The sequence below is a fragment of the Eleginops maclovinus genome, chromosome 17 (assembly GCF_036324505.1).
Source record: "Eleginops maclovinus isolate JMC-PN-2008 ecotype Puerto Natales chromosome 17, JC_Emac_rtc_rv5, whole genome shotgun sequence".
NCBI lineage: Eukaryota > Metazoa > Chordata > Actinopteri > Perciformes > Eleginopidae > Eleginops > Eleginops maclovinus.
The window spans coordinates 12,044,792-12,069,008 of record NC_086365.1 but is presented as its reverse complement, the minus strand read 5'-3'; the positions used below and the strand labels follow the sequence as shown (position 1 = coordinate 12,069,008).

Here is a 24,217-nt window from a genome sequence, read left to right as displayed (position 1 = left end):
CTTGTCCTGGGACCATTTGCCCGTGGCATCTCCTCTCTATCCCCCATTTAACGCTGTCAGTTCAATAAAAAAAAGCACTGTGCAGGCTTGTTGTGTTTTGTGTACAAGATAATGTTTTTCTATGAATATAAGGAATTTAAGATGATGGTAAGTATGTATTATCCATGTAGGATAGAAATGGTAGCACTTTTACAACTCAAAAGTTAGGCAATATTGTATTATTTCAAATCAAAAAGGTTGGTTAATCATTTCCCAAAAATGTAGTACATAATATCCAAGAATATATAACAAAGTTAAATACATGATCAACAGTGCCATCTTCAGGACAATTTCGAACCTCTTTGACCAATCAAAGATAAGCCAGCACAGGTGTTAAATGCTAACGATGGCTCTGTGGTTTTCAACTGTTCGAGTGAGAGTCAGAAAACAGACTTCTACCAAAAAAACAAAGCTTCCAAAAAAATAAGCATTTTGTTTTAAAAGAAGGATAAGAAAACAAACTTTTTCCACGAAGCTAGAGCTGAATAAGACTCCTGCTTGCGCTAAAGCTGACTGAAAATCAGAAAATAAGACACCTGCTAAAGCTAGCAACAGCATGCTAACTGAAAAAGGAAGTTTTGGAGCCAGAGCTAATGCGTCTCTACGCCGCTATGATGCAGGTATGTATGGGAAGCTACTTTGAAAGCATTGTTCTGCAAGCTACCACGTTTTTAATTAGGTTGAACTAGCTACGCTACTTTAGGCAAATATAGTTTGGTTAACTTAAGCTACTTAGAAATAATAGTTGAGGCAAAAACTAAAATTCAACTGTGGCCCTTCTCGTCAGTTTGTCCCAGGGACGCTGGAAGTAGGGGTGCTGAGGGTGCTGCAGCACCCCCTGGTGAAGGACTGTTGCAACAGCTGCAACACTGACATGGTAAATTCATAATTTTTATTTTCAACTTTTTACTTTTCAAAGTAAAAACATGAATTTTCTACTTTTACATAATCGTGATATTTTTGTTTCCTGTGTCATTTAAAAAAATGATGTTATGTTCACAAATACGCCTTGTGAGGTGGTTAGCTTTAGATAGAGCTAATTTAAGTAGCCTATTGTAAGTTGTAGCATAATATTGAATCTAGCTCATGTTTTGCTCCGTTGCGCTGCGTTTGGTGTGACGTCATCGTCACCGGGTGACGTCACTCAGCACCCCCAACTCTGAATGACTTCCAGCGTCACTGGTTTGTCCCAACTGCTAAAACACCCTTTCACAATATATTTTTAATACAGAATGAACAGCCTGAACACTGCCTGCTCTGAAGAATTGCAGAATCAAGGAGGTTCAATTGCAGTGGAAAGTCAATGGTAAGACCAACCGTTTTTATGTCTGAACATTGTAAAAAAGTACAGTAGTTGGTGCAAGCTACTGCAAAAATGTAACTAAGCTAGCCTTTTTTTACACACAGTTCATTTAACCCCAACACTGACAATGGATGGCCTTATGTTTCCTATTTCTGCAACTTTATTGAGAATGTATTTGTGTCATGGTGCTCCTTCACCATTACATTTTACATCTGTCAAGGTGGGCCATCACCAAGGCAATGTCATCTCTGTCATGGTGCCCTTTCACAAATGAATTTCATCTGTCAAGGCGGGCTGTCATCTACAAGTTGAATCTGTTTTATAGTTCGCCGTCACCAATATATGAAATCTCTGTCAAGGTGTGGCATTGCTGGTTGTTTTAAGGCTGCATGCTTTCACTTATTTCGTTGGCTACTGACATTTCTTTGTGTCTGATTGTGAGGGCCTGCCCATTTTGAGAACCTCACATTGGGGCCCGGCACTGCTTTGTTACGCCACAGTGAAGGATCACAATTTCGTCTGTCAATATAATCAGTAATACATTCATGTTCCAGTCTTTTTTATTTTAAAGAAGCAGCTATTATGGATGTGTTTCAATCATCAATAGCTTTGCCAATGCCACAGAGAAAAGGCAGGTAGCTAGAAACTCAACCTTTTGACAATTGCTGAAGTCGTGTTTCTGCTTTTTGTTTTTGAACCTGGAAGGAAAAGTAGCACAACAATTATTTGCTAGGACCTTTTGCATGGTGGTAGACTGAAATATACTATGTTTTAAATATAATTGAATTGTCACTCCTCCTTAAATCTATTACTCCCGTCATGCTGCTCTTTAATTACCACAAGATGGCAATGTTCACCAAGACTTGACTTGAAACAGACACAAGACAGGGAGAGATAACAGTCACGTGTAAGAGTAATGAGAAAATTAAGACAGATGAATGAGCACAACTCATAACTGAAGTAGAGCTTTTACTGTAGATATACAGCTAAAGTGAAGTTGAGCAAGGCAATGAATCTCCAATGTCACAGAAAAACAGCACAAGAGGCTTGAGATAAACATCTAATCTGTGACATATCTTTTTGATCCATTTGATTGATCATTCCCTGCCTAATTTGTCTTTAATAAGTCCTATATTTTGTCTACCCTAATGCTTTCGGTAACCTCTAAGTAAGGGTGACATCTAACAGGATAGAAAAACAGTATGCTGCAGAAAGTACGGAAATTCCCTTCTAAGGTGTGGGAATTTCACCCCTTATTCAGAGTGCGTGGTGTTTTACACCTTAATTGCTGATTGTTCAAAACGAGTCTTTGTTTTGATCTGCTGGAATAATTTGAACATGATGTCATGCTGTCTAAGCAAGGCCTGTTATCCACAGGGATAACCATGCCAGGTATGGTGCCAGCTGCTGTGATTGGTGGAGTTTTTACTCAAAACCGTCAGAAATAAAAACAACCCACACTCATACCTGTAGGATTAGTCCTAAGGCCTTCAGGTACACGCTACCATGCTTCCTTTTTGTTTCTAGCTGTCTGTCCATCTCTATCTCTAAGCCCATGAGGTGAAAGAATGACAAACACAGAGGCCAGAGACAACAAACAGGGATGAGCTAATCCTTGTTGTGAATAATTCCAGACATTCCGATGGGGTGTTGCTCACGGCTAATCTGTAAGCGCCGACGCAGCGCTTGCGCAAAACAAACAAACACGGGCCTTTAGAGGCTCACAGAGTGTAAAGCTGATGTCAAATAGGCTAGTATGCACACACAGAGGCACTCGAGCCCTTAGGTTTGCATGGAAAGACGCATGTCCAGAAACACATACAAACACATAGGAGGAGAGCAGGGTAACTGGGACAAAGTTGAAAGTTTCAAGGGTGAAAAAAAGAGAGAGAAGGGATGGGAAGATGAGGGGAAAACGCTGTCACTTTGGAATCTAAAACAATGGAAAGTGTCATTATACCAATTCATACCGTGAATTAATAAACATTCATTTCTTATACGGATGTTTTGACTTGGTTAGAACTCTCCACCCGTTCAAGTTTTTTGAGTGACACATTAGGCGAAGAGGAGGGGATGATGGGACACCTGAAAACATTGAAGGGATAAGGAGATGATCAGAGGAGGAAGAATGTACTGAGGGTCTTAGTGGTGACAGATGACAAGGTAAAGAACCTCCTGAAGATGAAAGGCAGAGATTGTCAGACAGAGGATGAGCAGACAGGGAGCCCGGATAGAAGACGACAAGCTCCTCAAAGGATGAGAGACGGGAAGGCTTTCGAAGAAAAGGTACAGTGCGCGTCGGTAGGTCCTGTTGACAAGAAGAGGAAAAGCTCTCCTGCTCACAGAGCGCCTCTTTGTTCCTTTGTGAGTCATTCTAGAAAGGGCACAGCTGTAAACAGTCGAGATCAGTCCATTAGGCCCCGAGGTGCCAGAGCCCCAGTGTTGACTGTGTATCCGGAAAGAATCTGCAAGCTTGAGTCATCAATAAACAGAACAGTCAGATGAGTGTGTAAGTATGTGTTGGGGGGGGGGGGAATTGTAATAGGAGGCAGAGAGGAGGAGTGCAGGGGTTTTGGGGGATAATGGCGCAGAGTAGCACGGGGCAATGATCTCATGCCTCTCCCAGCTGGCATACAAGGCCTTTTCCATGGGCTCCTATCTCTTCGTCAGGCCTCTGCTGTCTCTCCAAATCCCCCTCTTCTCTCTCTCTCTCTGTTTCACACTGGCAACTCTTTCTCATCTTCACTCTCCCTCTGACTGTTTACACCAGAGAGAAATATTCTGTGGCAGCGGTGGCCATTCTTTCCAATCCCTTGACTCGCTGTCAATGCCACAAATCAGAGCGAGTACATATTCATCCTTCCCACACATAATCAAAAGTAACCTTTAGATTTGCTTCATGCCTTTTAATTTGCAGTCACCTCTCTCCTTTTCAACAGGACTCGTGTGTAATCATTAAGGGACTGCACCATGAATGCCAGGCCTCTGGTAGCATAGCAATAAAGGGACGACAAAAGCCAAAAAAGCCCTGAGCTGGTGACCTCAGTGGATCCACTGGCCTTTGTTTGCTACGTTGACCTCTGACATGTCGTGACCCCGGCACACGCCAGCCTGCTCCTGACTCTTGCCACGTCAGAGCCATGTGAGGACACACCAACAAACAGTCATTTCCAACCCCCGACACACACACACACACACACACACACACACACACACACACACACACACACACACACACACAAATACCCACTCACACTCACACCGTCCATCTGTTGGAAGGCAACCTGTGACCCCTGACATTTCAATAGTTGAGGTCAGGACACGTGCTGCTTGGACAGCTGTGGTTATACCACACTCTTGTGTTAGTGTGTGTTTGTGTGTCTGTGTCAGATAAACGTGGCAGGTGAGCAGTACTTTACTATAAAGACAACAAAACAATTGCAACAGCAGCAGCGGGAGACAATTACTAAACTCGGCACATGCAGGAAGCAATAAGTAAACTCATTACCTCTTATTTTTGAGTTTGTGAGTGTTTGAAAGCACCAACATTTTGTTTTCACATTGTTGCAGAATAACGGCAAAATGCCAAATCAAACCTCAATAAGTTGACGTCCTGGGAAATATACTTTTTCACTTTTCCTTTCTAGAACTTGATTAGCTTAGCTTAGCTCATAGACTGAAGGCAGGGGACATTGCTAGCTTTGCTCTGTGAAGGCTACCGAGTCTGTCGGGCAACCAGCATCCTGTTTCAGGACATCACAGCCTGTTGTTTTTTACCTCCAGATTTTTCATCTCCGAATTAAACCGATGACATGATGTGCTAGTGTAATTATGCCTCGGCTAAGCTAAGAGGATGGTATCAATCGTCTCAAGACAACTCAATAGCAAGAGTAAAATGTCCTTTTTATGGATGCTACGAGCCCCACTGAATTCCTTCCATGTTTTTGGGTAACAAAAGAAATATCAGGGACATTAGAGGTGGTTCCCTAAACATAAACATATGACCAGAACCAGAAAATATAGTTTTTTTATTTCAGTGAAGTGACCCTTCAAACACCATTCGTGGTTGTTTCATATCCTCTTGTTTTTTGATTATGAAACAAACAAAGACTGGATGTGATTGGAGCATATCGTATGCCTTTCATGAGTCAGCCCTGAAACCCTTTGATCCGGCGGAGATGTCTTTGTTAGAGTGAAAGCTCAGCTCCTGTCTTCACTGTGAATAGCTATGATTGGCTGAAAAAGAATAACACTGAAACACAATACACACACTGTTTTTTGCAGAGGGTGGATAAAGTGTGTGCATTTGTGTGTGTGCCTGATGACCCCCTGCTGTGTGCTAAGCAGAGAGGGTAGGGGTAAGGGGCCCGTGGGTGGATGAGTGCCAAGCCTTTTCCTGCAGTTCTATAAGCTCCCCACTTGTCGGGCTTTGCTTGATAATCACTGGTGTGTGTGTGTGGGGGTGTGTGCGTGCTCTTGGCATCGGAGCTGGCATGGCTTCAAAGGGCTCTTCAAACCCCCCATGCACAGTGACTTTTGTTGGTACAGGCCCACTGCACCAGACCGCAGTCATATTCAACGCAAGATACCAGAATCCCATCAAAGAAAGATGAAAGTGTGTGTGTGTGTGTGTGTGTGAAAGATGAGGGAGGGGCATTGTTTTACACTGAGTAATTGACAAAGAAGGGAGAGAAAGAGATGGATTCAACTACAGAGGCAAGATAAAGAGCACCAAAGGTAGGGATAGAAGAAAAGAGTTAAAGTAAGGAGCGAAATAAGTTTGGAGTGAAAGACATTAGTTTGGGAGAGAATTGGAAAAAGACACACACTCGCGTTGTGCCATGCTATCCCGACACACACACACCACTTGCTATACATTGCAACACATGGAGAATTCAGAGCTGGTTTTCACATATGGCTCAGATGCTTTCTGGCTCCTATCATCCTGATATACTGCTACTCTTAAAAGCAAGGCGGTGCCAGAGATGCACTGAAACTCCATACGCCAAATGTTTTCATGCATGTCCCTCGTGAGCATCCACGGTAGGATTTACACATGAAAACATTTCCTCATCTCTCCACTAACGCTATAGTTCCCATCAGCCTTGTTGTGGTGATTGCCTGTCTTTAGTTCATCACAGATAAGTAACAGTATCCTGCAGTGTATCCATTACATCGTTTTTACCACGAAACAGCATTGACAAGGTGGTTTTTCAACTGCAACGAACCTTACCCAGTATCTATATTTAATGCATAGACATCAGAGCTTTCTGATATGCGTATAGAAAGATGCTTATAACAAATATTAACTTACATTTAGTCTAAAACACAATGGCAATATCTACTATGTGTTTTTATTCTCTTGACTTGGTATAATGAAACTGCTGTTGTAATAATTCTGGGATTTTTCCATTTTAGATTGATATTTAAAATGCAAACAATCAGTATTTTTAAAAGTTTTTGATCCTTCAAATCTGTGTTAATACAATACAAGCTCATATTTACATTTTTGGTCTTAGATTGTTGGCATTTTTGGTTGATTTTAATTTCAATTTTACTCAAAAACGTCCTTCTTTTAAAGGAACCTCTTCATAGTCAGTATAGAGAGCAGCTGCAGTATCATGACCGTGTTTCTATTTCATATTATTCCATTTTGCATGTAGAACGTTGACTTATTCCTGCATTTATTTGAACCATCCTCTTGTACTATTTCTATTTCCTTTCATGTCTGAAGTGTATTAATGTTGCATCTTCGTCGGAACCTGGGACTTTTTATTGCCAAAACTACACTGTAACCTTTGTAAGTTTGGCAAATAGGCTTTGAATCTTCGAATCTTGAAGTGACAAATACCTCAATGCACGTACGAACGTCTAAGTTTTAAAATAGTGAACCCGTCTTTTAAAGGCCCCCTATCATGCAAAATGCACTTTTGTAAATAGATGTGTAAATAGACTGAAGTGTCAGAAAATGCAAAACTTCTCTCTTTCCCTCTTTACCCACATCTCTAAAAACAGGGGTACAAACGAGCTGATCCAGATTTGACGTCATGACCGAAAACTGGGCTGGCTTTACATGGAATTCCTGACAACGTCCTGCACACCTGACACGTCCCAACCTATAGTCCGCAATATACAGTCATGAGCTGAATCCTCTCTGCAGCACCTCTGTGTGTCTGTGCAGGAGGTCTGTAGGAGGGACTTAGAGTTGTTGTATACTGTATATGATATAACGTCTCTGTTCTAGCGGTAAACACTGAGAAGTGTTTCAGAAATAATGCTTGATGTGGATTTGAACATAATATGGGGAAATGCGAAACTTCTCTCTTCACACAGAGAGATCATGACGCTCCAAAGGGGTGCGGCCAGCTCAAATTTAAAGCGACAGTCACATAATCTACACTTTAGGAACAGGGCTGAAATAGAGGGGTATGAGGCATGGCTACAATGAGGGATCTGTTTGGTATTTTGAGCAAAACACTTCGCAGACATGTGTTGTATAGATATTGCCCTACAATATATTGTTCAAATATGGCATAATAGGAGACCTTTAAGGTTCACTAAATATTTATGTTCCTGCTCTTATAGGAAAACAAAGCCTGTGACTCAGCTTGGGCTGCGTCCAACATTCCAGCCTCTCAGTATGTGGAGATATACAATACTGTCCTGGCACAGCGCCCTGGCAGCAACCGCACACTACAGTTACACTGCAGCACTGGTGGAATGGCACCCAATGAACCCATTGGCCTTTGTGTGTTAGATGAGGGTGGGAAAAGCAGAACCACCGCATTGTTTAGCTTGAGGGATGCACTTGTGTACATGCAAAGCAATGCCTTTCATCATCACAGCATATCCATATGGTCGGCCTACATTCAGCCTGTGTCCCCTCACATATAGGGCCCCTGTGGGATTTCAATTCCGCTGTAATCATGAAGGTTGGATCCCCCCAAGTCACACACCCACCTTCCCCCTCCAACCTTTATTATTATTGTCACCTTAGGGGCAAGATTTGACCTTTCCAAGGCGACCCCGAGGAGCGCATCCCATACTATTCATTGTGATGTGTGAATACTGTGAAATATCTGCCTGCAGCTGAATCATCTTCTGTGGCTGCTTTCTGTACATGTAGGAGGCAGCTGACAGATTAAACCAACCTGGTTTCAGATGGAGGAGGTCCTCTCAGTGCATCATGTGACGGTCCTCCTGGGGAAAGCTCTTGGCGTGGACAGCAGATTGGCCCTGAGGGTGAATGCCCTGTAATTACACTACAATACCCAGGGGGCCACGGGGCCAGCACATTAATGCCAGATCACTGATGGACTGTTGGTAATTGCCATTTTTGAGAGGTGGAGGTTTGGGAGCAGGGCTAGTTGAGGTCACACAGCAACACCTTCAGCAAAAAGATGCTGAGGTGGCATTTTCAGAAGAGCTGTGTGTGCTAGCTGTGGCTCACGTTTCTTCTACTTTCCCTTTTGCCTCTATAGATGAACTCATTTGAAAACTAAATCCCATCCCCCATATTGTAGGTATTTAGTTCATGCTTCTTATTTGGAACAATAACAGCAGTTTGTATATTAATGCTAACAGGGCAACAGGATGATCTTTAGTACATTATAAGATTTGTAGTAGTTAGCTTCCCAATACATAATACAAATATATATACCTTTTTAGACTGATATACCACAGCAATTTAAAAACATACACAAATGAGACACAAAATAACCTTAATGAACATTTATTTATTTATTTTTGCGCATTTTAAAATGTAAAAACTGTGACAATTTATTTAATGTCCTCAGGAACTATCATCTCCGTGTTTCTGAGACAACAACAATGTGTGTAAAAAAAGAAAATCACCATTTTTACTGAAGGGGTGTTCCCTGGCGTTGTCTCAAAGAAATACTTTCGTAAAAATAAGGCTCTGTGAGCGCAGACATCGGCTGATTTAAGATTATCTCAAAATGTATTAATCTGCTGGATTCTTTTCTCTACCCTTACTAATTAGAACCAAAGACAGAACCCAGCTGAGGCTGTCGGGTCATTATTTCTGGAGATATTTGCTCATACATCAAAGTAATTGAATTGAATTTTGACCTCATCAGCAAAAAAGGAGATTAGCATATTTAATAAAGACTCAAGCACATGTTAATAAAATAAAAATAGGTTCAAATGATGATAGTGCTATGAGAGGGGTCGCCAATAGTACCCGATTTATTCTAAGGGGGGAATAAACATCATACACATTTTCTGATTTCTTTGTTTTGACCAATTTAGTGCCCGACTGTCACACACAGCTCCACTGAGCCATGTTTTGAGCACGTTTTGAGCACATTTAACGTCAATAAAAACATCATTTTGTAATGCTAGCAAGGAAATGCCTTGACTTGGCATGCCCCTTTGGAGACAGCCTAAGCAAAATGTGTGTGTGTCCCTTATTTTAAATCCAGCTGTATGGGATTCAACCGTCACATTAATTGAGTCCCTTTAGGATTACCCCAGTGACATCTTCACCCTCAGCATTAAAGGGCTGTGTGTTATCCTCCGTATGATACATTATATATAATCCAGCATTTCCTATCCAAGCCACAGCGACAACTACATGTCAATAATGGATGGAGGGCTGCTCTGTAATGGAACATGCATGTGCGCACACACACACACACACACACGCACACACGCACACACAGCTGGGCGATTTTAGGGCTGATCTGCAATTCATCGAGTTGTCAATCACAAGCCATGACAGCCTGTCTCCTTTTGCTTCTGGAACAATAAATCCAGACCACAAGACACAAAGAGCCAGACACTTGTTACTACCGTCTCTGAGCTTCCTGTCTCTCTCCCTCCCTTCATCTCTCCTCCTGTCTCTCTCTCCCTCTATTCTCTCTTTCTGTTTCCTGTCTTCCCTCTGTGTAGTTTGTGGTTTTTCACCCTTTAATTCACTGAATGCCCTGATTCAAATGACAAGCACATGTTTGCACGTGTTCTTCTCCGTCCATCAGTCACCACCACCACTTTATACACACACACACACACACACACACACACACACACACACACACACACACACACACACACACACGAGCTGTGTATGGAGCATGTGAGGTGTTTCAAGTATTAACTCTTTAAGCACTGGTGTGCATTGTGTGTGTTTCTCTAACAATCACAGAGGCACGTGTGCATCATTTTTTGCAGTTGCAAAGTAAGTGAATGTAATTAGGGGGTGGGTCACTTGTACACACACACTCGCACACACACACACACACACACACACACACACTCACACACACACACATACACACGGAATTTCAATTCACCGCGGAATAAAGGACACAATCCTCCAAGGACCCTTAAAAAAAGGCGGGAGATGAGGCAGCGAGGAGAGCAGGGTGAAGCGTGGTTGGGGGTGGGGGTCAGGAGTCAGAGCAGATGGCAGGCATTGCCGGCGCCCCTCCCCCTCTACTGTTTCTCTCCCCCTCCCCCTCCCCCTCCTCCTCCCCCATGGCGGCTCAACGGGTTATGGAGTAGGGGCAATTAACAAGCAGGGTGGAGGCCCCCACCCCCCACCCTCCCTCGTCCACCCTCCACCTCCAGCCAAGTGTGTATGTGGGTGTCACAGAGGAACACTCCATCAAGCTGCCTAAGTGCGTACACACTCACTCTGCCTCCTGTGTTGCCACATGCAGGTGCAACGTCACCTGTCAATCAAATATCCCCAATGTATTTTAATGCATACACTCGCATTACCAGAGATTTGTGAGCATGCATCTGAGGCAAGAACGGATGCAAGCAGAAAACATGTACACCACCAGTACCTAGCGTTGCATGTTTCTGCCAGCGGTGTCAATTGATTAAAAAATGTAATCGCATTAATCACAATAATAATCTCTTAATCTATTTAGGGGAGATGAAACCAATACATATTTACAAACAAATGCACGACAAACTGTAAATCCTAAATTAATTGCTAGTGCACGGTTCTGCAATATGCGTTTCCTCTGGCTTCCCCACATCAAGACACTTTCGGGGGGCTTTTCACGGCCATGGGGTTCATCGGGAACGCCTTTGAAGGTATTACGGGAACAATTTACGGTCAAACTTGGTAATTTAATTCATTTGTGTGAAATACAAATAAAAAAACATGTGATTTTACCCATAAATCCTGAGCATTAACGTGTTGCCATCCCACATTTCTACACTGGAGCTTTTTCCTAGAAGGATAACCCTCCAGTGGATTTCACTACAACCTATAGTAACCCTACTATCTTAGCAATCAGTCGCACAACCATATTTTTCCACCTCCCTCCCTTTTCCCTCTTCATTTTTTCCCATCTTTGCCTCTCCCCCTTCTTTCCCCACCTCCCTCCCTTGCCTCCTCCCCTCCCAGTGGCACGGCCTGTCATGTACAGCCTATGATTAGAATAATAAGACTAATTAAATCCATATCGCCGAGGCTCTCAAGCACAGCAGTGTCTGTGTGTGTGTGCCCACTCGTCTGCTACTGTTGCCTACCCTTCGGACCAGGCTCCACACATGACAGTGGGTTACTGTGGAAAGCCCTTTCAAACATAAACAAACCATTATAAATGCTCAGCTGTTGAACGGAGCTCTTTGGCCTTCACAAACAGGCAGCATATAGACTTTCCATTTAAGGTCTGCGTCCAAGAGCGGGAGACTCTCAAAAGAGCCAAGAGAGGGAACAGTAACACTGTGTATAAAGGAGAGAGGAGATGGAGAGATGCTGTGCTGCGAGACAGACAGGAGTGTGCTGTAAAAGCCAAGAGAGTGAATATTGTGTATCAACGGAGACAGAAAGCGAGACAGACTGAAAGCTAAGACGGAATAATAACACAGTGTATAAACATAGGAAAGAAAAGGGAGGGTCATATAAGATATATTTATATAAGATATAAAGAGAGACACAGGGTGGAAAGAACAGTTACGTACGAACTGAACCGATATTACTATAGATTATTATACAACTGCACCGTATTTCACAGTCACATGTAGATTTTTTGCCTGGTTACGTAAGTTTTTGCAGCGGATTATAGCTTCTTTCTTAAGATCTCTTATTATAGCAACTACTCTCCTATTTTTATGTACGCAACCAGTTGCTTTAATATCTTCTTTGACAGACAACAGCTCCAAAAAGTGTTGCTGTTATCCTCATCTTGCACAATGCGTTGTTTGGATTCATTTGGTAGGAAGTAGGATGCAGCCATTAAGAGATCATTCGTGACAAATGATTTGATGCAGGCCATACTTTGAGTGTTGTATTATGTTGTTGTTTTGCTCCTTTTCGTGGCGTAAATCATGTGAATACGTCTTTCATCACTGACTGCGCCCCAGACAGAGGCAGAGACAGACGGGCTAAAAGTCCTGAGCTCCAGGTTACAGAGGACTTTCTGTGTGAAGAGAAAAGCTTCTCTCTGCGCCTTGTTCCCTGTTTGAGAGAGTTTACCTTTTCTATCAACCATGTGGTACGGACGGGGGCAATTTAGGGGATCCCCCTACCTGATATAGGACACAAAAATACACACACACACACACAGTGGAGTTCTGTCAGTGTTGCAGACTGTCTGTCTCCTTGTCGATCCAGCGGTGACTGTAACTAGGTGTAATGGCCAGCCTGTGGTTAGCAACTCTATGGGCCTATTCACAAGCCCCCCCCCCCCCCCCCCAACACACACACACACACACACACACACACACACACACACACACACACACACACACACACACACACACACACACACACACACACACACACACACACACACACACACACACACACACTCTCTCTCTCTGTTTACAGTGGTGTATTTGGACTGAGCTGCTAATTGAAACATATTTCTTTTTCCATCCAAAAGAGTAAAGGGCATCCCTATTTTCCCACTGTGAAGGCCTGGTGTGTGTGTGTGTGTGTCTTGTGGAATAACTCAACTGCAGGGTCCACTTTGGCTAGGGGCCAAAAGCATTACCATACAAATCCAAGCGGCGCTGCCCCCACATTCTCAGCCAAGGTATTTGGGGTATATTGCACTCTGTGACACACACACACACACACACACACACACACACACACACACACACACACACACACACACACACACACACACACACACACACACACACACACACACACACACACAATCAAGAGGCTATTCTATACATGGCGAGAAACTCAACATGTATTATGAGTTTTTTCCCCCAGCAAGTAAACATTTCTGTGTTGGCACATAGTTATTCCCAGTGCTGTGTGTGTAAGAGACTTAGAGCTGTGAAGCCTACTGTTTAAATTTGGCGGACGCTTAGGAAACATTACATAAGTTACATGTATGATCATCTGTGTCTGCTTTATGCTGATGTGAAGCAACATTTCTGGAAAAATTGGGCCTGGGAAGACATAGATCTACACTTCAGTGCCATGGCAACATGAGTGATACTAGTATATTATATTCCAAAGATTTGAGTAATCTGATCCTAACAATTCCAACACATTGTGAGTGACAATCTAAGGGGCGGGACATCTCTTAGCGGCTGACCAATCAGAGCAGACTGGGCTCTGGTTTCAGACAGAGGGTGAAAAGAGTTTGCAGAACAGGCAGTATGAGAAAAATAAAGAGCTTTTTGAACATTAAAGCTTGGAAACACGTCACAGTAGAGGCAATAACTACAAATATGAACCTAAACATGGACAGAATGTGGTCCTTTTAACGATACATGGAGATGTCTTTGTATTTCTAAAAGTTAAACATTGTAAACTTTAATGTAATTTAGTTTTAATGTGAAAATGTGTTGCTGTTATCATGAAAGAAGGCTTATTTATAACCAGTGAATGGCTAACTAATAGGTACGTAAACATATCGAGTCACTTAAAAATGATTGGTTGAATGTGTCTCAGGTGGATAAGACAAAGAGAGAGCAGACAAAGACAGAGTAGAAGAAAAAAATAGTTTGTATGGAGTCCTTTAAGATCTCCGACACATCAAGCAGACTTGAAAAAAGTGCCGCTGACAAAGGACATATGATCAAAGGGTTTCACCAAACAGAGTACAGCTGATGATTGACATGCAAAGGAAACCTAACCTACCTAGCTTACAATCTTTAAGGAATCTGCAGTATGAAATATGAATTCAAGCTAGCAACCGCAGCTGTTCTTCAAGAGTGGTTAAACAAACTTTAAACAGCCCCTTTTCATGTAGTGTTTGATGCTCTCATTCTTAACGGCGCCTGCAGACAATAGGCAGCTGTTGGCTCCTTTGACACAGTCCTGCGGCTTTACGAACTCAAACAGCGGCGACAACAGTAAGGGTCATCTGCTCATAGGTATGCGCGGTCATAGCTGAAATTGTCGGAACAGAGATGTTTTTTATCTACCCGAAAGGTGGCAGCAGACTTTTATTTGTGAACCTACCTGGCAATCAAACCTGATTCTTGTCGAGGTTCAGACAGGCAAGGATGACTTAGCCAATCAGTTTTCAACAAACAAAAGGATCAGTCCGTTATTATTTGATTATCAACCTCTTTCTGACTGTTTTAGTTTAAATACAAAATACACATCATTTCCGATGCTGGTGTATTCAAGCGGGTGTCAGTGACTAAACACAAGCCACGATGAATGCAGGGAAGATCATTAGAACAAAGCCTGGTTGCTTTAGTCAGCAGAAGCGGATTAGCATTAGGATTTAATTGAAAAGAAAATGAAGTGATCTTAATGATGTTCAATAGGAAAGAAAAACTTCAATTCTATGGAAATTTCTATTAATAAAACACTTGACATTTAGAGAGGTAAAAAAGGTTACCTGGCAGTGACCTTGTAGTTATCTGATTTTAAAACCAAGCAAAGCAGATGTAATTCACTATAAGTGTCACACTGTAAATATTTCTAATCTGTGCAAATATATCATCAGCCTCCATATCTTCCTTCATGTCTCATGACTTCACTCTTATTATGCTGGGTTCGTTGACTTTTACGAGAGATCAGATGAGGATAAATGCAAATGACTTATTCCACTACTCCCCGACGACCCTAAACGCACTCCAATAGCTGCTCTCTTCTGACTCGCATCCCATGCTAAGTGGATATGAATGGATAAAAGGGAAAGTCAAGCAATGAAAAGCTATTAAAAGGTTTCAGTAGGTCACACCGGCTACGTCTGCTTTTCCAGCCTACCTTGCATCATGTCAGCCGGATTTAGGGAGATTTGATCAAGACGGTTTGTGCATGCGAGTAGTTCTCCACGGCTCCCTAAGGCTGAGATAAGAAAAAAATGGATGGTGATTCTCACTCGGAGTGAAATTAAAGCTCCCGTGAGGCTGAAGCATGTCTGGATTTTTATGGAAATCAGCTGCAGGGGAGGCTGTCCTCAGATAAAAGGTCAGCGCGGGTGAATGTCTGGAGGAAAAGTTGTACTGCAGAGGTATCCGCTCAAGCTTTGCAGGGAATACAAAGAGCTCATTTAAATGCATCTCACAACGGGTTATTAATGCAAGTCTTGTTTCATGAAGATTTATCAAGTTAGCTTTTTATAAAGTCAAACTTCAGCTTGTACAAAGTGAGAACAAGAGTCATGTTTGATTCCAAGCATCAATGGCTGAGAGTTACGAAAGAGAGTACACTGTGTCCTTCACAGTCAAATCTCATAATCCAGTTTGACAAACAGGCCCATGGTGACCAAAAGGGAAAAATTGTTGTAGCTTCAGCAATGACATGGGAAAAAACAAAACAAATGGGTAGTTTCAACAAATGCCAAAAAGTGATTGGGGAAAATTCCCACAGGCAAGCACAGGAATTATGACTTTTTAAATATGAGCATAGCCTGAACATAACAAACAGGTCGTTTTTCTCCCTAACCACATCATTTCTGTTACTAAACCAAACCAATTCCTAACCAACAGAAAGTTGTTTTACACCATACTTACCCACTTGATATTGCAGTATATATTCCTTATCTTTCATAAGTCAGTATGTACATTATGAGGTCCGTTTTCATATTAAAATAGGGGAAGAACGAGGGCATTAGCAGTCAAAGTGTTGGCTTTGATCACGTGCGTTTGATGGGACACCTGGCAGCCAATCAGAAACGAGCATTTTGGCTAAATGTTTCACCCAATAAACATTGCACACAAAGAACAGAGTCAAAGTAAGGGAATGTAATATCTGACTATAAAGAGAGTGTCTTGGATAACTGTGTTGTGCAATTAAACCCTAGGAATCATAAGCTCCAGTTTCTTACTTGAGGTATCTAAATTATACCATTATTAGCTTTAGCGGACACAATGGATACGTGGCATGATTTATATTTCGCACCACAAATGAGTTGAATTGAAGTCAATGATTTAATTAGCACCAACTTATCGATGAACACAGAATGAACTGTGTGATATGTTCAGTGTTTCCCTCTACCTTTCTCCAGTGCAACAAGAGGAGCCATCTGTAGCCTTTGTCTTACTTCGGGGTTAAGCCAAAGCCAATCCATGCCTCTCAAGACTGATCTGCGGTTGGGCCAGCGTTCCTGTAATCCTATTAGAGGTGGGCGATTTCTTCAACCAGTGTTATTAAAGGCAGATAAACTGAAGCTTTTGGACATAAAGCCACAGGAGAGTTTAACTGATTATCTGAGGAATCAGGCAGGAAAGCAAGAACTGACAGTTGAATCTGAAGGAAACTCATAATGTGGAGCTAAATGAGAAGATATTTAAAATCATTCAGATGGAAACTGTTCAAAGTGGCGCCTTTCGGTATTTCGATGTGTCGTATGAGTGTGTAATGGTAAAGGAGGGAAAACCAGAGAGAATGATCATGTACTTCAGCAGTCCCTCTCAGTGTGTTCTGGTGTCTTTCAGCCTTGTTTTGGTTTTACGACACCCATAAAGCTACTGTTTTCAGATCCGATCCATTTCATATTTCCCTCAGGAGTAGGCAGAAACCAGAAAAGAGCACACATTGGACTTCGATTGTAATGTTTCCAGTAAAAAAGACTTAAAATGAATGCTGGCGTTGAACTGGCAGTAGTTCATATTGGCTTTATAAGGTAAAACTACACTGCCTGGTCACAAGCCTGTGGGGGCAGTGCTATGATCTGGGGTAGCTGCAGTTGGTCTGGTCTAGGTTCAGCAACGTGCCCAAAGAATGAGGTCAGCTGACTACCTGAGTATACTGAATGACCAGGTTATTCCATCAATGGGTTTTTTCTTCCCTGATGGCACGGGCATGTTCCAAGATGACAATGCCAGGATCCATCGGGCTCAAATTGTGAAAGAGTGGTTCAGGGAGCATGAGACGTCATTTTCACACATGGATTGGCCCCCACAGAGTCCAGACCTGAACCCCATTGAGAACCTTTGGGATGTGCAGGAGAAGACTTTGCGCAGTGGTCCGAATCTCCCGTCATCAATACAAGATCTTGGCGAAAAATGAATGCAAGACAGAAATAAATGATGTGACATTGCAGAAGCTTGTGGAAACGATGCCACAGCGAATGCGTGCCGTAATCAAAGCTAAAGGCGGTCCAACGAATATCAGTGTGACCTTTTTTTTGGCCAGGCAGTGTATATGAATGTTTATAGCTTGTTTGGCGCATGGAAACAAAAACCTTTCATACTGTACAGCAAAATACCAACTTCAGAATTTAAAGTGACATGTGGTTCTAAGAGGTAACCTAAAGTAGATTAATGCTGTATGAATACTCAGTTGAACCTTCGATATAACACAAGATACAATGGGAATCTCGTCCCTGAAATAGGTTTCCATTAAATGTAAGGGTTTTTCCTATAAGTGATGAACCTTTTTAGCCCAACACTTTGAACACGTTCAATTTTTCTTACAGTTGTGATGACTTCTGATGATGGGCCAATGTAACGCAACTTGTGTTCTTTCAAAATAACACACAAACATCAACAAAGAGAATAGGCCTTTAAAACTGATTCTAATACAATTATTAAAATTGATCGTCTTGTGTTCTGGTATGATTTACTCAATATCATTTCTTGGTTAAATACTGTCTTGAGTGGTACTGGCAAAATCTGTCTCTAACACTTAAGTAAATAAACTTGTGTTGAACTAATAATGGGTATTGTAGGCAGTTTTAGATCGAAGTGGAAGTCATCTGGAAAGAGGTCTTAAAGTGTTATGGCGCATGATCAGGGTGACAGAGGTTGTTCTCTGAGAAAACACAGGCAGCGAACCCTGCAAGAGGCCGGCTTTTGACAGCTGTGTGTGAAGGAGTGTGTTTGTTAGAAAATAGCAGCAAGTAGGTGCGCTTGTGTGAGGGGGGGGGGCGTGCACGTGCACACACATCGGTTATTGTTTTGATGTGACCTTGACAACACCTGATTCTACTCGTGTGTGCATGGAGTTTCTGTCACATGCTGCTCGGCATACACACTCTGTTTTGCTCTTACACACACACACACACACACACACACACACACACACACCACACACCACACACACTGGGGCTTCAGCTGCTGACTGTAAGCAGGGAGGCAAGTGGACGAAGATGAGAAGATCATAATAGTGGAATTAATAACAAATAGTTCTGCCTAAAGGCTGGGAGGCTGTTCTGGGAACCGACTGGTATGATCCTCCTGAAGAAACATTTACCACAGAGAGAGAGAGCCAGTCACACACACATTCTCAGAAGCTTTGCATGATCTTCGCAGCATATTTTCACTTCTAAGTGGAAAAGTAAGTGTGTGTAGTCTTACACTCTGCATGTGTGTTCCCTTTTCTTTTCTCCTGCTGTTTTCTGTAAAGTACGAGTCACAGCTATTACACGCAGTATGGATGTGTGTTATTCCAACATTTACAAATCAGTTTTAGAGTCTGTCTCAATCTTTGAACGAATAGTTTGACATTCAGGGAAATTTGTTTATTTGCTTTCTTGCTGAATGTAAGATAAGAAGATACAACTCTTTTGTCTGTCTGGTGAAAACAAAGCTACACTTAGCGGATGGTTAGCTTAGCATAAACAGTGAGAAATTGGCAAACGGCTCCAGTGGATGAAAGTTGTATCACAACCTTTCTTCAACCTATAGTTACTCATAAAATAAAATGTCGCCACAACATTCTTTTGGATGTGACTTACATGAAATGATGTATGTTCATGTGTGTACAGTATAATGTTTATTTTAAGACCTGTTGTAATTTTTAAGTGAAAAAACCCATTGTTAAAGCATAAAACAATAATCCCTAGGACTGACGAACCCCCTGTTAAGGTAGTATTATCAGTTGGCATTTCTATTTATCAAAGTATTCATCAGAGCAATTCCCCCTTAAATGTATATGACTGTAATGCCTAACATGTCAGAAATCCAGCTGTTGGGATAATGAGTCATTCATCTGCGAAATGAGTGATAAAATCCATCATTTAGACAACCATTATCATCCAGAATTATTGAACCAACCAACCATGGGATCATGTTTAAATGGACATACAGTCACATTGTTTGAGTACAAAGAGCTTCATCAACTCACTTTGTCTGTGCGTGGAATGAATCTTCATATGTTTTTGCGTGGCCGATGTATGGACGGGCGGACAGATGGGTGGGCCGTCAGTAGAGCTGATTGACAGAAACACAAATAAACTAACACACACACACTCCCCGGAGAGCGTTTGATTGACGGATGGATGTCTAGAGGGGGTCTTTGTATTCAGCGCGCTCTGCTGCAGCTGCCACTTTCAAGCTACTTAGTAAACACATACATGCACACACACACATCTGTAAATATACATATAAGTAGTAAACACGAACCGATTCAGATGCACACACGTATGCATAGAGACACTTGTATTCCTTCCCTGACACACACATGCATTAATGCACACATAAATTCCATGCATAATGCAGAAGCACCTCTGTGTTTACACTTTATCCAATCAATACATTTATGAAATGCTTCCACACACACACACACACACACACACACACACTGACATACATCACAGCGGATTAACCACATGGGAAATGCCTCATCTGCCTCCTTAAAATAACCTGTATACCTTCACAGATGATTGATTAGAGGCATGACCATCAGGTGATGTCACTGTGTGTGTGTAGTCATATTCGGCCACCACCCCCATCATACACACCCACAAACAAAAACACACAAACTGACCTTTAACCTAGGAGTAATAAGGTCCTCCGAGCAGAGCGGGAATGGGCCGTAAATGCCACTGAGCGGTGACATTCTCATCCTAGGCGAGGTTATCAAGAGGCCAGAGAGAGGCAGAGAGAAAGAGAGACGGAAAGTGATAGATTGATAAATGGAAGGAGGGATGATTTGGTTGACCTTTAGCCTGGCAGAAGATTGACTAGATGCAGCCGTCCCCTGCTAGAGCCACTGTTTCTGGCCTTGTAAAATCAGAATACCATCAAGCCAGTAATAGTTACTGTTGCGATTTACGATTGATATTGGTTATTAATGTAATGTAGAGGACAATATGAGCATCTATTGGTAAGGTATAATAACAAAACGGACTGAATCGGTTCACTAAATGGACTTCATGATAAATGTTTAAGCGTTTTCTGCACTTCTTACTTACGTTTTCTAGAAAAAGAGGCGTTACGTGGGCAATTGTAGGTATTTTACAGGTAGATATTTTAAGGGATTTGTATTTCTGTTTGTGGCCCATACATGTAAGCAGGCTCAGCAACCCTGGATACCGTTCAACATCAAGTTGACCCCTGAATGTCATGTCAGTTGATGTCATTTCATGGTTACTGACGCCGTGTGTGCATGTGTGTCCCGGGGTCACCGGTGGGTGATAAAGTTGTCAAGCAGAGTTAAAATCATCGAGACCTTCAGTGAGCTCAAAAGGGAAGCTTGAATTATCTTTGTAAAACTATATACGAGTTTAATGTACAATTGAGTTAAAATATAAAAAATGAGGGCTCTGTTCTACATGCTTTTTAATTACAAGAGCAGAGTTTGTGTTGTGGTATTTTTGTATTGTTGTCTTATAACAAGTGTTGTAAGTTTTCTACTTTTAATTTTTTTAAACCAGTTATAAATCATGTATTTAGCTAGAAACTAGTTTGGACACAAAACACAACACTTCAAAGAGCAGTCACAACTTGCCCTAATTTTAAACTGCCACTGCATCAAAGTGAGAAATGTTGGTCTTGATCCCTTTTTTAAGGAATCTGTTTGCATTTTAAGATGGCTCGTTCACTTTGTTGCTGAGAGTTAGAGGATAAGATTGAAACACCTATCTGCATGCTAGTTAAGCTAGCCGGCTCCTAGCTAGCTTAACAGGCTGAGTTAGCATAGTGCTGACACGCTAGCTTCTGATTACATGAAAAGTACAAATTCATGTGTGCAGCAGTCAAAATTTAAGACAGCTGTGTCAAAGTTCGTTTTTTTTGCGTTAAAAAGTGAGCTTGTTAGATATTATGTTTGTCTTTTCACCCTTTTTTCCCCAATCTGTCAAAAAAATAAAAAAGCTCATCTTAGAGTAACCCTCAAATCATGGCCTACAGTGAATTGGTATCTGTCTTGGTAGCTGATGCCTTCTCTCCTCTCTGTGGCAGACCACTGGCTGAGCATCATCCACCGCCCCTAAGTGACAACTCAGCCGGTCTGCTTAGCTTGAAGAAGAGCAGAGATGGACACTCACACCTCCCTGCCTGCCAGCCGCACCACAGGAGTTGTCCACTGTAGTAGGCTGGATCCGCTCACATGTTGGAAAGCAACTTGCTGGATGTTGCAGCGTTTGCAAACACGCTACATTTACACGCAGTCCGAAAGGATAATGCCCGTAATTAAACATAGAGGTTGCATGATACTCAGGCACATTTATGAAACACACATGTAAATATACACTCTCCACAGGGGCTTTGTAAAAGGACTTGTGCTGTTATTTGTCACGCTATACTGTGGCAGTGTTCGGATTAACGCTGGCTCATATGGATGGATCATGGCTTAACTGATATGACTTAGATTTTAGACATGTGATATTAAGATGACCCTATATGGGGATAAATACTGGACCATGCCACCAAGCTAATGGACACAACCACACGGTCCCCAGGGTGCAAGAAAGTGCATCCTCCTTCTCAATTTATATATTTTCCACTTAACATGATGTATACTTGTTTGAAAGTGTCCCATTGATGCATCGTCCTTGAATAACTCCACAACTGACCTTCTCATCGTACAAAGTATGTTCTCACATGGCCTCAATGAGTGGTCGTGTTGGTTTCAGTCCTTAAAGCTGTGTCCAGTGGTCTTTCTATTCTTAAAATGCAGATCCGGTGGCGTGTTTGTGTCACGTCATTAAGAGAATTACAGCCCTCTTTCATTGGGACATAATATTATTACAGTGAGCGTCATGTATTACATTACACAATCAGCCATGCAAAAAGATGCTAATGCATTCCTTTCCACAATTTGGAAGTGTTATAAAGTGTTTTATGCAACCATTGCCCAACAAGCCAGCTCCATTCAAGAACAAATTCGTATTAGAAATGGCAACTCGGGTAGTAAAGCGTGGACGAAGGGCTTTGGCTGAGGGGGGATGAAAAAGAGACAGTGTTGGTGATGATTAGGAAAAACATTTCCCCAATGTGCCTGGCTGTGGCAGTGGAGATGCAGGAAACTGCTATGGGCACATTTTGTTTACATGATGCTCCATTCCGCTTATTTTATTAATCCCTGGGATTAATAGGAGTCTCTGTAAAGCAATGCACAGGAAGAAGGCGTGTTTAATGCAAACAAGGGCCTCAACTACCGTATTGATTACTTCAATTATTGAGAAATCTTCTGAATATTTGTCTCTAAATGTTGTTAACGGTATCATTTTGAGGCTGTGGTGGAGAGGAGGACTCTGAACAGACTGTTGTCCATCATGGATAACCCCACCCACCCTCTCCACCTGCAGCTGGACAGACAGCGGAGCTCCTTCTCCAACAGACTGCTCCAACTCCACTGCCACAAGGACAGGTACAGGAGAACCTTCCTGCCTACTGCCCTAACCCTGTATAGCAACTCCCCTCTGGCTGGCAGATAACTCTCTGCTCCATAGCCTCTCTGTGATCACTGGACTTAAACCATACTGGATATTCTATATTTATTCTATTTAATATTCTTCACCTTTCACACTCATGTACATATTATATCCTGCTTTGTTTAGTTTTTGTCTATATTTTTTGTACATTTTCGTCCAAATTGTATATTTTTTATTGTCTTTTTAATAATAGTTTATTTTATTGTAATTACATTGCCTTGTTTGATGCTGCTGCAACAAAAAAAATTCACAAATTGGGATCAATAAAGTCAACAAAATATACTTAAGATGCTGGAAATGGAGACTGTTATTGCTTTAAAAAATATTAGATTTATTAATCGATTATCAAAAAAGTTGCACACTTTCCTTAGATGGATTTATGACTATAAGAAATATTTTCTTTCTACCGTATTGCCTCACTGAAGAAGGCATGCATCACAGTCTTAGGTAGAAGTCAGACATCTCAAACACAGATCCACTAATTCTGAATATCAGGATAGAGTTCCCCGTAAGCAGACTCACAGAACATCATATGTTGATCAGCAGCGCTATAGCTGGAGGATGTGCTGGTAAAATGTATGTGCAGGGTGCTAGTTATGACATATTTGACAAGGTCCTGGTTTAGCCAACAGTTATTCTCTTTACACAAATGGGTTGTTTTAGATTTAAAGTTTGCGGTTGCTCTGAATGACTTAAGGCCTCAGTGTGCTTCAAACACAAGGGCTTTTCAGATCGTCAAACAGTCAGACAGCTATAGTGCTGCTGACTTTGTCTTTGAACCGGTTACCTTCCATTTCCCAAGCCAAGTCCCTATGGACTTCGCCACCACCACCTCACCACCACCACCTTGAATGTAGAGACAGGA

The 24,217-nt window shown here is 42.0% G+C and overlaps 1 long non-coding RNA gene across 1 annotated transcript; it reads left to right on the top strand.

Moving 5' to 3' along the window:
- The first annotated feature begins 399 nt into the window (after positions 1-399).
- LOC134879390 (uncharacterized) lies at positions 400-23,504 on the top strand. The gene is made up of 3 exons (XR_010167841.1): positions 400-659; positions 1,271-1,345; positions 21,878-23,504. It is a non-coding gene; the product is annotated as an uncharacterized LOC134879390 (long non-coding RNA).
- Positions 23,505-24,217: the final 713 nt, after the last annotated feature.